Below are 15,622 nucleotides of genomic sequence, written 5' to 3'. Positions count from 1 at the left end.
ACTTTTGGACAAAGTGGCAAACATACCCCAGATGCCATAGAAAAAGGAAGAAAAGGGAAGGGAAATGTTTTAAGGGTGTGTAGAGACCACAGTTCTCATTTTCAGCAACTTGTCTAAACTATGACTGATATTACCTCTTCACTATTGATTTCCTATATACCTTTCCTTTAGCAGCACCTGCACTGATTAAACTTCCCCCCCGGGGGTTGGGGAGGGGACGGTGATTTAAACCTTAATTTGTTCTGCCTGAGGAAATCAATATACGACGCAATAGTCCTGTGTCAAGGCTTACTACAGAATACACTTGTAGAATGAAGAACTCCTGGACACCCCCATCCCCTCATTCCTACCACACGCCCCCACCAGGGTCTCCAGCCATCCATTTGGTTGCAACAATCTGTGAGCAATCCAAAATGACAATGATGAGGAAGTAGTCTCACACTTAAATTTTGAGTTGATGGGGAACACGGGCTCCCCATGCCTCCCTTTGTCTTGATGGGAAGGACTTTTACTGCCCAGTAGGCATATTCTTTGCACACTCTCACTCTTCTTTTTGGACTGGGAAATTTGGGGAAAGGAGTTTATGATGCTTTGCTCAATGGTTGTGGCTCTTTCTATTAAAGCAGCACATCTTCCAGGAACAGCAGCTTTCCCTATCACAGGGGAAAGCACCCTGTCCCTGTCGGGGGCACCTGTGGTGGCTCAGTGGTGCCAGCCCCTGGTTGGGCAAGCCTGTTTAATCAGAAGTCAAGGTGTAGAAAGCCCTTGTGACCACACACCAGCACTTTCTTTTTACCCAGTTTTAATCTCCACTAAAATTTATATTTTAGCCTCCTTCTGTCTGACTCGTGCCTATCTCTCAATTGGTTCCAAATTTGGGGTAGAGGATGTAGTCAAGGTTAACCCCTTCTTTTTTATTATTATTACGTTCATTTAGCCACTGTATAGTACGTCATTAGTTTTTGATGTAGTGGTCAATGATTCATTAGTTACATATAACACCCAGTGCACATCGCAACATGTTAACCCCTTTTTTTTTTTTAAGATTTTATTTATTTATTTGACAGAGAGACACAGCGAGAGAGGGAACACAAGCAGGGGGAGTGGGAAAGGGAGAAGCAGGCTTCCCGCGGAGCAGAGAGCCCGATGTGGGGCTCGATCCCAGGACCCCGGGATCATGACCTGAGCCGGAGGCAGACGCCCAACGACTGAGCCACCCAGGTGCCCCATGTTAACCCCTTCTAAAACCCCACACTATTGATTAAAAGGGTAGTATTATGCCCAAAGCAGAGATTTCATTTTCCTTATAGTTAATGATCTAGAAACTTTCCAAAACTGTTTCTACTCTTGGATTCTTACGTCGTACAAAACTAAAGATAAGGAACAAACTTCATGAGAGAATTCCATAATCCTAGAATTTAAGCTAGTCTATAAGGAGATAACAGCTCTAGCTTTGTTCTATTTAACATATACCAATTCTCAAACGTTTAGAGATGCAACATAATATCTATATTGAACCACAGCTATTTTTTTCAGTTTTAAATTATTATTTTGTAGGTTGTCTAGAGACTCTTTCTTGGTGGCCATGTTTGATAAACAGAACCAATGAAAAGAGTAATTTTCATTTGGAATACAGAAGATAATAACTTTAAGTATCAGTTCTAAAGTTTTGGGATACTCGAGTTCTTAAAATTATTTTCTAAAATTGATTATGGTGTTAAAATGTGGGTGTGTATTGGTTTATATTGTGTGGATGAATGAAAACTGAAGAGCTATCTTTAATTAATTATCAAAACTATACGATAGTCCCTTGTTCAGGGTAATGATATTTTCTAATACATTTTGCCAAACAAAAAATTAACTGAACATATGTTAACAATTGCCTGGAAAAATGGATATTTATTATAGATTCATGTAAGTCATAAGCTTATTATATAAGCATAAGCCATTAGCATGGTTGATTTCCTTTTGTAGGCTTTAGATAGGTTTCCCTGAAATTCAGACAAGAATGTTGACCTGAAGAAATCCAGGCTTAAAATATGCCACTTTGATTTAGAATGAGTTCACCAAAAATTAGATAATATCCAAGCTGTATAAATTGCTGAAGTAGTTACTACATTGGACATAGGTCGTTAAACATTACTTTAAAAACAGAAAGTAATTAAAATGGATAGCTTCCATAAGTGCTTGACCCAAGTATTTATATTCCACAAAATTATACAAATTATGGCTAAGCGATGTTACTAATAGCTTCTCAGTCTTAGATAGATCATTTTGAATTTATCAGTATGTACATCAGCCTTTATTTTCAGTTTTCTGATGACATTTTTACTAACTTTCTCCTGATTTAAATTGTGGTATTTTAAACATTGTGGCTCTAGAAGAGGAATCACAAATTCCGCTTGGATCAAGTGATAGCTCTTTAATAATGAAACAGATACATAAACTAGATCATTTGGTCTCTGGCTATGAAAATGACTGATGAGCCAAAGGCCTAGATAAAGTTTTGCTAGCAGTCAGAGAGACTGTTCCAATGAAGGTAGAGAAGAATGAGGGGTAGGGGATAAAGTTGATACCTTTATTCTTTCTTTTTCTTGTAAAATAGTGTGATGGTAGGGGCAAGCTCATGAGGAAATACATTGGAGGTCAAGTTTTATTCCTTTGGAACAACCAGTTGCTCACTTTACCAGTATATTAATTTATCTAGATTTAACCTTCAAAAAATGCTTTAATTGTAGTAGGTCTTCACTTTTATTTTAATCACTTTTTAAATTGTGTCTGTTAGTTTTGGATACAGTAAAAGTTGATTGTAGTTCTGGGGCAAATACTAAGAATAATTTTTACGTGATCCATGTTTTTCCTAATTTACTGTTGTGGAAAGTGTTGTTTGTAAGAGCAAGAAGGACTTGCTTTATGTTCTTGTGTCCTGTAGACCCAATTCTCTATGCGCTAAACCAAAATCTGAGTTAGAACACACACAAAATTTGTATGGGGCAGCTGTAGAGTGAGAAGTGACAAAAGGGCATGGAAAGAAAACCAGCCGGGAGCCGAGACAGAACGGCCATCGAATCCAGGCTCTCCCACCTGCTATCCTGGTTTCCAACTGACTTTAGGCAAGATAGCCCACATCCGCGAGCTTCACGTTCGTAATCTCTAAGATGGAATCACACCTATTCAACAGGGTCGTTGTAAGGGCTAAGCACTTAACACACCCAGTGCTTACAAAGGATTTCTTAAGTATTAGAATACTCCTTGCTCTCTTTCCCTCCAAAATATTTTTCATTAATAAGGATATTTTCAGTAAACTATTGATGTCAGCAAAGACAAAAAAAGTAAGGCATAGAGGATTGTAAGAATTCCTTCTGGATAATTTATTTTAAACTAAGAAGCAAATAGCTATTACATCCATCCAAGGTCAGTTGTTGCCGAGTTTTTTTTTTCATCCCCCATCTGAGAAAACATATCTCATAACACTTTACTTCATTACCCAACTTAACAGTATATCGCTTCCCTAATCCTCCAGTGAACTGTGATTATTAAAATTCTTGGCAGCTTGATGTGCTGGAGATGAGAACATATTAACTCAATTATAGCCAGTGAGGCAGGTTTTATTAGAATACTACCTTGCCTCTTATGACTTGGGGTTAGCTTGTCAAAAGTAACAAATGAAAGACTTAACTTTCCAAAACTTTTTCTCCCCACTCCATCTGTTATATCCTTCAATATCCTCCAGAGTGCTTTGTGTACTCCAAAGAAACCTATACTTAGATATTCTTTGAATTTGAATGTGGAAATGTCCATAATATATTAATTTTGTCAGACAAGGCTTGAGTTAAATAATCTTTTGTTAGCTCTCTATCAGAGGCAAGTTCTGCTCAACAATTTTTAATTTTTTTTTTTACAAAGATGTTCTGTGAGCAACATTTGACTCTTTCCCACCAACTGGGGAGACACAAAGTCAACTCTAGTGTTTAACCAGCTGCCTCGGTGCTCCTTCTTAAAACTTCAAATAATAAATAGCTTATTTAGGTCTGGTTTATTTAGAATAATTTCTAAGTTCCCATACAGAATTCTAAAATTCTATGTGAGTATGAGTAGTGTAAGCACTTACTAGGCATCCTCATGGGTTTGCCCTATTAAATACAAAATACACACAAAATAAAATCATATTAAAATCAAAGAGCTTAAAATTGAAGTCTCCCTTCAATCTTAGTCCTTAACTAGCAATAAGTGGGTTCACTTGCTCAAAGAAACAAGGTAAGCGAATTTTCATTGGAATTTTTAGTTTAATACATACATTATGTACCAGGAACTAAGGTTATAAGATAAACAGAGTATCATGGTCTCTATAGTATCCGAATTTAAAGTCTAGAGTGGGTGTCTTAGTCTGTTCAGGCTGCTATAACAGTACTTGTAAAGTAGCTTGTAAACACTGGAAACGTACTGCTCACAGTTATGGAAGCCATGGTGCCAGCATCATCTGGGGAGAACCCTCTTCTGGGCTGCCATTTTCTCATTGTATCCTCACTGGATGATGAGGAGGAGAGAGTTGTGTGGGATCTCTTTTACAAGAACACCAATCTCATTCATGAGGGCTCCACTCTCACGATCTAATCTCCTTCCCAAGACCCCAGCTCCTAATACTATCACATTGGGGTTAGGGTTTCAATTTATGAATTTTGGAAGGACACAAACATTTGTCCATAGTAGACACAGTCAGATAATTAAAGACAGCATATGGGCTTTGATGGGGCAAGCCTTTAAATGCTTCTGGCTTCTGGCTTGAACAACTACATGGATGCTAACTGCTGTCCATCTTTAGAGAGAGCACACTGTACTTCATGAGATTAGAAGAAAAATAATTATTTCAGTTTGGGACACTCAGCCTGTGATACTCAGTTGAGTTTTAAATGCCTTTCCCAGCAAAAGCTCTAAAAAATATATAATCTTTCTTCAATTCTAATGTTACTGCTAAACCAAAATCATTTCACCCAGAAGCAAAAACAAGTGGAACTTCCTATGAGTGTTACTTTCAAATTCAAATAAACCTTCAGCCTTATAAGAAAGATGGTGACCATGTTCTACTGCTAGCCAAGAAAGAAAAGTCCTAGCAGTCAAGTTCTTTTTGATAAGACATGGAACATAGAATGTAATTACAACTACAAAGATGATGTGGGGGCTTGAGACATATGTTTCACTCTTTTAAAGAACAAAGATGAAAATTACTTCCCATGATTGAAAGAATCTAGCCATAGAATTTTTTTAAGTTTATTTATTTATTTAAGTAATCTCTATATCCAGTGTGGGGCTCAAACCCACAACCATGAGATCAAGAGTCTCATGCTCTTTGGACTGAGCCAACCAGGTACCCCTAGTCATAGAACTTTTAAGCTCAGTGTTCTGTGGATTTGTCTCTTCATTTCTTCTTTAGTCTTATGGGTTGAAATACTTGGGTCAAAGGCTATAATGTAGATATTCAGCAGTGTTGGGAGAGCAACTTAAAGAGCTTCTTCTGATAAGGTTTGAAATAAAGGCTCTCAAAAGGAGAGTAAAAAAATAGACATTGTTGAGCAAAATGAGCCCAAAGCTCAGAGAAGAGCTTTTGGTGATTACCTAAAATTCAATTTGACTTAACACAGTAAAAATTAAGGATACTGTATTTTATTGATCCTAAGTTGAAACTCCATCCCATTAAAATGGCAAACGATCTCTGAAATCAGTACTTTAATCAGTGATCTTCAAGTTCCATCATTCTGGTGGCACTAGCAATGTAACTTATGCCTAAGCATGCCTATTTATGTCATAATTTTAATAATTCTGTGCACTTTGAGTATGCATGTTGCATTTAACTGCAATAGAATGCCCTCAAAAGACTGTGTTACGATTCAGCACTGAATAAAAAGTTACCATATATCCAGAAAAGGATGGAAACAGAGCAGTGTAATATAATATAAACATCTGTATCTAACAATTACAAAAGACCTTTTGCAATGATTATAAAAACAATTATTTTGGGATGAGAAATTTAAGTTCTACTCTCAGCAAATTTCAATTATGTAGTGCCATGTTATCAACTATAGTCACCAGGTTATTTATTAGATCCAAACAAAAAAATAATAAAATGGATATGATAATTATATGGGAAGGGGGGGCTCCTTTCCCAATGTATATATACAACAAATCATCACAACGTACTCTTTACATAGCTTTCAATTTTCTTTGTCAATTACACCTCAATAAAGCTGAAAACTATTCTAAATGATAAGAAAGCATTATATTATTGTTTAATTGGTAATATCTTTTCCTTTTTAGAGGTACATAAAAGAATGGTGCCAGTTAAAATCAAAGGCATCTTAGGTTCAATAAAATGTGGTAAATGAGCAAATCCCAAGGTTTACCATTGTCTTTTCAAATATCCTTAATTAGACATCTGTTTAGTGTTATTTAAGCCTAGTTGATAATTTTAAGTTATTTTGAAAACTAGAGTCTGGATCTCAAAGAAAACTTTTTTTTTTCTTTTTTTAAAGTATTATATTTGTTAGTGCTACCTGATGGCAGGAAATCCTAATTATTAGGAAAGTATTTAAAAGGGAAAACAATTTCTAAAGTGCTGAAACTTTACAGTTTAAAGTAATACATTCTGGCAAATGTCCCAGACACTTTTATGGACCCGGAAGAATAGTTGCACCGGACTGTATAAAGGAAATGACATGGTAGATTTAGATTCTGATTAACTTTTCCCAGGGATTTCAGAGGAACATTCTCCAAGTCAAAGTTTTGCATGGTGGGGGCGGGGGGAGGATGTAAATTTCAGAAGTTTAAGTTTCCTGAATTGGTAGCAGATTGTTTATGCATGCCATAAAGGTTTATGCATATACAAAAGCACCTGTTTGTATAAGGAACTACACAGGATTCTACAGCGAATGCAAGAATAAATAGAGTCCCTGTTGCCAAGAACCTTATAGTCTAGACAAGGAGCTAAAATACGTATACAAATAATTATAATTCAAAATGATAAAGAGCTTCCAGGGAGATGTGAGCTGAAGACCCTGGCAACAAGAAGTTGACATATTTCTATTTTGAGTGAAAGTGGGAGGGGGTCTGGAAATCCGACTATTAAATAGAGTTGTGTGACATCAGCTGCTTTAATGAGCTACCCTTGAAAACTTAAAGTGGCATCTAATATTCTTCTTCAAAGTCAACTTAAGTATTTGTTCACTTTAAATGGTTGTTTTGAATTCTGGGGAAATAAAAAGGAAAATAAAAAGTATTCACATTGCTTTTCCTTATGATGCCATAGTATTAGATTTTAAAACTATCATTTGAATTTGTGTCATTTTTTAATGACATATCTTCTTTTTAAAACATAGTATTTCAAGATTCAGTAGAAGTAGTTGACAGTTTTATAATTTTTCATTAATGATTTCAAGGCCATTGTTGCAATTTTAAAAAAACTAACTTTGTATTAATGGGTTAATAAAATGATTTAGCACTTTCTCTTTTTAGGTACATGAATTAAATACATTTTTGTCTCTAGATCTTTTTTTGATTATTTTTTTGCTATTACTTTTGTGGGGACTTCTTTATTTCACTTTCCACCATAATCACTTACTTATAAGATTGTCTGTTTAGAAAGACCATGAGCATTTGAAGGCAGAGTCTATACCCTACTCACTCTCCCTCCCATACCACCCAGTAGAGTGCCAGGAAATTAGCAACATTTCAATAAATATATCACGAGTGAATCTATGCATGAAAAATGTCTATAAAATGAAAATGAATTCTACAATATAAAGACAGCATATTAAAAAATATCTTGGGGGCGCCTGGGTGGCTCAGTCATTAAGTGTCTGCCTTCTGCTCGGGTCATGATCCCAGGGTCCTTGTTACATAGAAGACCACTAAGCAGACAGGATGGCATATGCATTACAGTTGACTTTGGAGTAACATGGGTTTGAACTGCTCAGGTCCCCTTACACACACATTTTTTTTGATACAGTACTGCAAATGTACTTTCCCTTCCTTATGATTTTCTTAATAACATTTTCTTTCCTCAAGCATACTTTATTGTAGGAGGACAGTATATAGTACATATAACTTACAAAATTTGTGTTAATTTATGTTATCAGTAAGGCTCCCTGTCAACAATAAGCTATTAGTAGTTAAGTCTTGGGGGAGTCAAAAGTTATATGAGGATTTTTTGACTGCTCGAGGGTCAGTGCCCCTAGCTCCCCGTCCCCCCAAGGTTTGAGGGCGAACTGTATTTGCCATTCCTCCGACTGAAGTGAACTCAGAACTGCAAACTGTAATTTAATTATTTCATCAATATCTTACTGAAAAAAAGCTGTGAATAATACCTAAGTACTCTTCAACTTGCTTACTGCAAGTTAAACTTAGTTAAAATAAAGTTCATTCTTTTCTATGACTCCAGGACTCTTGCTGTTGCTATCAAAAAACAATTATTGGTTGGTTATACAGATAAATACACAGATAAATAACTATTTGTCAGACGTAGAACTCATAATTCATCCTAAAACTGGTGAGGCATCTGGAATATTAACAGAATAGGGAATACTGATCATAAAGGGATCTAGAGGTAAGTTCAGTATGCTGGGCTTTTGTTTGGTATAGCCACAAGAAACATCCAAAAAACCATTGTAGTTGCTAATTTCATGTAACAAAAGAAAATGGATTTAAGGTTTATTTTATTTAATATCATAAAGAAAGATTATTTTAGATGGCAATATGTAAAAAAGATACCACTTTCCCTCTTTCTACCAAACAGTATGAATGATCAGAAAGTGATGTTTTTTTAAAAACAAAAAAGGAACAGTGTTCAGATTATAAATAGGTCTTTGTTTTTACGGCTCCACATGAACTATTTTTCTGTGCTTATTTAAATACATATGCAAAAGGGACGCCTGGGTTCCTCAGTCAGTTAAGCATCTGCCTTCAGTTCAGGTCATGATCCCAGGGTCCTGGGATCAAGCCCCGCGTCTGGGCTCCCTGCTCCGCGGGGAGTCTGCTTGTCCCTCACCCTCTGTTGCTCCCCCTGCTTGTGCTCACACTCTCTATGTCAAATAAATAAATAAGTAAAATCTTAAAAAAATCAAATCGAATAAATAAATACATATGCATATATTGAAACAAAACAGATACAGATACGTAAACACAATTATATATATATGTGCTCTTAAACAAAACTTGAGTCCTACTATATGTAATGTTTTTTAACAACTTTATTGGGAGAAAATTTACATACCATAACACAGTATGTGGTCTTCTGTGTCTGACTTCCTTCACTTAGAATAATGTTGTGGAAGTTTATCCACATTGTTATATGTATCAGTATTTGCTCTCTTTTTGTTGACCAATAGTATTCCACTGTATGGATTTAACATATTTTGTTTATCCATTCATCAGTGGATGGACATTTGGGTTGATTCCAATTTTCGGCTCTTATGAAGAATGTTACTATGAACATGCATGTGCAAGTCTTTGGTAGATATATGTTTTCATATTTCTTGGGTAGCTATCTAGAAGCAGAATTGCTGGGCTCTGTTGTAATTCTATGTTTAACATTTTGATAAACTGCCTAAGTATTTTCCAGAGTGACTGCACCCTTTTACATTCCAACCAGCAATATATGAGGGTTCTAATAATTCTGTATTCTCATCAATTCTTGCTATTGCCTTTTTGACTATGGCCGAGTAGTTATGAAGCAGTATTTCATTGTGGTTTTGATGTACATTTCCCCGATGACTCATGATGTGCATCTATCCCTGTGCATGTTGATCATTCTTATATCATCTTCGGAGAAATTTCTATTCAAATCCTTTGACAATTTTTAATTGGGTTATTTGTTTTCTCGTTACAAGAATTCTTCATATGTTCTGGATACAAGTCTCTATTTAGATATATGATTTGCAAATATATTTTCCCCATCTGTAGGTTGTCTTTTCACTTTATAGATGGTGCTGCTTGAAGCAGAAGTTTTTAAATCTGGTGAAGTCCAACTTACTGTTTTTTTCTTTTATGGCTTGTGCTTTTGGTTTCATATCTAAGACATCATTCGCTAACCCAAGATCATAAAGATTTGCTCTTATATTTTCTTCTAAGTGTATGTTTTAGCTCTTGCACCTTGCTCATTGATTCATCTTGAGCTTACATTTTGCTTATGGTGTGAGAGTAGGATCCAAATTCATTCTTTTGAATGTGAATATCTAGTTGCCCAGCACCATTTGTGGAAATGAACTGTGTTGGTACCTTGTTGAAAATCAATTGAATATTATTGTAAGGGTTTATTCCTGGGCTCTCAATTATTTTCTATTGACCTAGATGTCTATATTACAGTACTACACTGTCTTGATTCTTGCAGCTTTGTAGTAAGTTTTAAAATCAGAAAGTGTGAGTTCTCCAACTTTATTCCCTCTGTCAAGATTTTTTGGCTATTCTGGGTTCCTTATATTTCTATATGAACTTTAGGATCGGTTTACCAGTTTCTGCAAAAGAAAAAAGGCACTAACTGGAATTTTTGATAGGAATTGTATTGAATCTATAGATCAATTTGAGAAATATTGCTATTTTAACAAATATTAAGTCTTCCAATCTATGAACATGGATGCTTTTCCATTTATTTAGGTATTCTTTCACTTTTTTCAGCTGTATTTTGTAGTTTTTAGGGTACTGGCCTTGAATTTTTTTGGAAAATTTATTCCCAAGTATTTTTATTCTTTTTGATTCTGTTGTAGTGGGATTGCTTTCTTAATTTCACTTTCAGATTATTCGCTGATAATGTATAGAAATGCAGTTGATTTTTGTATACTGATCTTGTTATCTACTGCAATCTTGCTGAACTCATTTATTAGGTCTAGTAGTTTTTAGTGGATTCATATTATTTTTAAAATCCCTTTTTCACTTCACAACCAATCAAGATGGATAGCTTTTCAAGTCAGTTATATATGCCTCTTTAGTTCCCATTTTAAGAGTTCACGGTATTTCCACATGATGATATAACAAAATATGTTTATCCATCCCCCTCTTCATAAGCATTTATATTGATTTCTCTTTTTATTTTGCTATCCCAAAAATACTAAAATAAAAATCCTTGATCATATGTAAATACTCACACATGTTCATATTTTTATATGTCAGAATCCTAAAAACAGAAATGACCAATCATAATGCATATGTATCTAAAATTCTAGCAAATATTGAAAAGTGGTCCCTCAAAGAGGTTCCAAATGTTTCCATCATTAAAAGAAAAAGATAGATTTATTAAGGATGACTATCAAAACAACTAACAGTTCCTGATAATAGTCTTATAACTTGGGTAGAAAGAATTCCTCACCAATAAAGCAGCAAGATTTCTTCCTGTGATAGGCAATTTTAACCAGAAATAACAAAGAGGAACTAAGAGGATTTACTGTAGTTCAATCGATCAATCATAGATGCTGTGAGCTTTCTGACATTTTTGCTTACTGATTCCCAGAGGAACATGGTTCACTAGGTCTCAGAATAGGAAGCACATGTTTGGAATGCAGAAACACATGCAGACTGGGTAGAGCTATTTAGTCAACAAACCCTTCTCCAAATAAATGATTACTCTAGTTTGTATATATCTATGCACTGATACACAAATAGATACATGTCCTCCGTATACATTTTGGCATGAAATGGTTAATCAGGAACCCCCTTGCTGCTCCTGAGGAGTATATTATAATCATATTCCAAAGGAAGGGTGATGGTGGTGCTCCCTACCAGGAGATCCTTCTTAAGTTATATCCCAACTTCTAAAGAGAGTTTTAAAGTATTCCTCCATTGCCTCTGAATGCAGGGGCCATTGACTATAAGTAAATGAAAAAATAAAGACCAAAGGCCAAAGTCCCATCCATTGGAGCATCACAGCTTTAGTCTCTTCATATTATAAAATTATCAACCAGTATCTTGCAGAGAAAACAGAATGGAAGCAAAACCTTCAATAGAAACAACTTAGCCAAAATGTTTCTCTAAGTATATTGGCAAAGACTAAAATCTTTCTGCCTCACAAACATGTTCTCAGAAGCAAGAAGTCAATTGAAAATGTGAACCCTATGTAAGATGACCAGCAGAACCTGGGAAATGAAAACTGTAAGCTATTTCAGGCCATAAGTTATAAACTTACCCACAAGATTAATGTTTATTAAGGGTTTTTTTTTAAATTATTATGTTCAGTTAGCCAACATATAGTACATCATTAGTTTTTGACGTAGTGTTCAACAATTCATTAGTTGCATGTAACACCCAGTGCTCATCACAACGGGTTTTGTTTTGTTTTCTTTACAGAGAAAGAGCTCATCGACAGCAGTATCCAGGGTATAGGATTTCTAGTTGACAGGTATGTGTTTGGAGCTATGTTAACACCAGAATAAAATCTGAATTGCTATTTGTCAAGATTCCTTTGTTCTTAAATAAAAATATTTTAGTTCAGTTTTTGTCTCACCCCCAAAGCACATATCTACTAAGAAATTCCTATGTGAAAACTCTGGGTAAAGTAATGACAATAATTAATGCCTTAAAGGGGAGAAAGAGGCATCCATATACATAATCATAACACAAAATCCCATAAAAGTCTACTGATCATGGTTTGCAGAGACTTTTCATGCTTTATAAGTTTAATAGTGCCAATATTCTACAAACAATATAGATATCATTAACCCTTTAAAGTTATTTGCCAAAGTAAGTTTAAGTAATTATATTGCTTTATTCAATTTTTGAAGTAATAAAAGAGGTTTTGACCCTTCAAAGGCAGGTTCTGTGTTTGTCTTGTTCACTGTATCCCTAGAATTTATCACAATGCTCGACATAGAGGAGACACTCAGTAAGGATTTGTTGAAATAATAAAGGAATTCAGATTAATGCACAAAAACATTAAGAAAGAAAAAAACACAACTTGGCCAATTTTATAAACTCCACAGAAGTATATATTTTTGTTCAGTTTTGTGACTGTCTTCCTAGAAAATTGCTATAATTGGAATTGTTGTGTTTAAAGTATGTTCACATTTTACATTGTAATGCATAATGACTGCAACCCTCCATAAAGTTCACATCATTTTATACTTCATCACTAGGAGACGAGGCTCCCATTTTCAAAACATGCCTTAGCACTTTGTCAATTCCTCCTCCTTGGTCATTCTGGTAATGATAGATAATCTCGCAGTGCTATTTTCATTGGTATTCTTTTTTTTTTAAGATTTCATTTATTTATTTGACATAGACAGAGAGAGAGCGAACACAAGCAGGGTAGCGGCAGGTAGAGGGTGAGGGAGAAGCAGGTTTCCTGCTGAGCAAGGAGCCCCTTGCAGAGCTCGATCCCCGGGGATCATGACCTGAGCCAAAGGCAGATGCTTAACCAACTGAGCCACCCAAGCGTCCCCATTGATATTCTTTTAATTACAAAATAGAAAGAACATTTCTTGTTCTTCTACTTTTAATCATTCTTTATGAACTGGCTTTTTTCCTTCTCCAACTTTTTATGAATGTGGGAATTCTTTATATAGCACTGTTATATAGTAGCTTTTTCTACCATATGTTGCCTTTTCCTATTTTTATGTTTGTTTGTTAATGCCATCTATTCTCAAACCAAACCTACAAAAATTTCCTTCTGATTTCTGACTTTGATGTCACACCAAAGACCATTAGCAAACCTAAGATTGTGTAATTACTTATCTGTATGCTTTCTAGTTGCATTTTTTTCATTGAAATTTCAATACATCAAGAAAGTCTAAGCTGCGAGGTGTAAAATTTAAATTTGTTTTTCCAATGAGCTAGTTATTCTAATATCATGATATGTAGACCTATAGACTTGAAAGGCGACATTTGTAAAACCAAAAAAAAAATATTGATTATCTCTAGATTTTTTGGTTCTGTGTCATTTATCTTTCTATTTTAGTGGTAGTACCACCTTCTTAGAACTACACTATCTTTATAATACCTTTTGTGTTATAATATTTTTGTATTTTATCAAGAAGTTCCCCTTTTTTAGGTAGAATATTCCAGTTTCTGGACAATTCTTTAATGTTTATCTTTTCTGATAAATTTTAAAATCCTTTAATCAGGTTTTTCTCCAAAATCTCTGTGGAATTTGTTCTAGGATTCTCAGAATATTGTTTAAAACTCTCCAGAAGGTAGTTTTTTGTATAATTTTCACACAGTTTCAAACATAATGGATTTTTTTTTCAAGAAAACAGTAATAAAAAAATAAAAATAAATAAAACTATGGTTACCAGAATGGAGGTGGGTAGAGGAATGGGTTAAACAGGTGATGGGGATGAAGGCATTCACCTGTGATGAGCACCGGGTTTTGTATGGAAGTGTTGAATCACTATATTGTACATCTGAAACTAATATTACCCTGTATGTTAACTAACTGGAATTTAAATAAAAACCTTAAAAAGTAAGTGAAAAAAAAATAAGTCTTAACGAGAAAATTAAGAACGTCAAAAATCTCATCATAGAGAAAAGACCTATAGGTCTTTTCAGGGAACCTAGGGTAAACTGAAAAGAAAAAAAAAAAAATGCTGTACTTTAACCACCAGAGGGCAGTGCGCTCTAAATAATGGACAGTGGTCTTGAAAGGAAGCCCAGTTTCACTTGAAGATCAAAGTTACCTAAGAATAACAATAGACTATAAATTTACTTTAAACTCTGTAATAATTACAAACTTTTATTCTGATGTTAGCAATATAACATTTATTTAGAATAGTCATAGAAATATAGTCAACACTAAATGATCCGTATTAATATGTCAGTTGCTCCCTGCACAGCCACATTGCGAAAACCAACATGAAAACACATACCTCTGAACGAGAGGTCTCTCGTCTGAACGAGAACTCCCTGAAGACAGGAACTGTGTCTTGTTCACCAGTTGATTCAGGATCCAGTTTATAGTAACAACTCAAATATTTCATGAAGAAAAAACCTGACCTAGAGTCTCAGCCCTGGGCATATCTGAATTAATTCACATGAAACCTGATGCTACATTAGGAACTAGTACTACCCTTAAGCAAGAGGTTCTCCTGTCCTGGGCCCTGCACTTCTGCAGGCCCCGCTTGCCTCCTCTAGCCACACACCCCCCCATCAGGGCTGGAACTACCCTCTCTCCCTTCCACGGTCAACACATGGCCACCTAAAATCTGTGATCACCGTTTTATATCATGTTCTGGGTACCTCAGACAGAATTAACTGGAATCCACATTCAGAGACTGTGTGGTCTGCCTCTCTGAGCTCATCTTACCTGAGCTGATCATGCTGTGACTGTGAATACCACTAGCAAAGGCTAGCCAATGGGAAGCTATTTTTTTGGAATGTAGACAGAGTTTCATTGTGCAGGCTAGCATTTATGGACAAGAGAAATGGAAGGGGGATTTTATCTTTTTATTCCTTATATATTTCTAAATTGCATCCTTTTTAATAACTAGTGTGTATTAATTGTATAATTTTTTTAAATACAGAGGAAAAGATACAGGAAGTAGAATTAACATGATTTGGTGACAGATTGGATGTCGAAGGTGAAAGGGAATGAGTGGTCTGTCCCTATCTTTTGGGCTTGGGGACTGGTTGAATAGCAGTATCAGCAAATAGA

This window comes from Zalophus californianus, chromosome 7, assembly GCF_009762305.2.
Source record: "Zalophus californianus isolate mZalCal1 chromosome 7, mZalCal1.pri.v2, whole genome shotgun sequence".
NCBI lineage: Eukaryota > Metazoa > Chordata > Mammalia > Carnivora > Otariidae > Zalophus > Zalophus californianus.
This window is presented reverse-complemented; position numbering follows the sequence as displayed.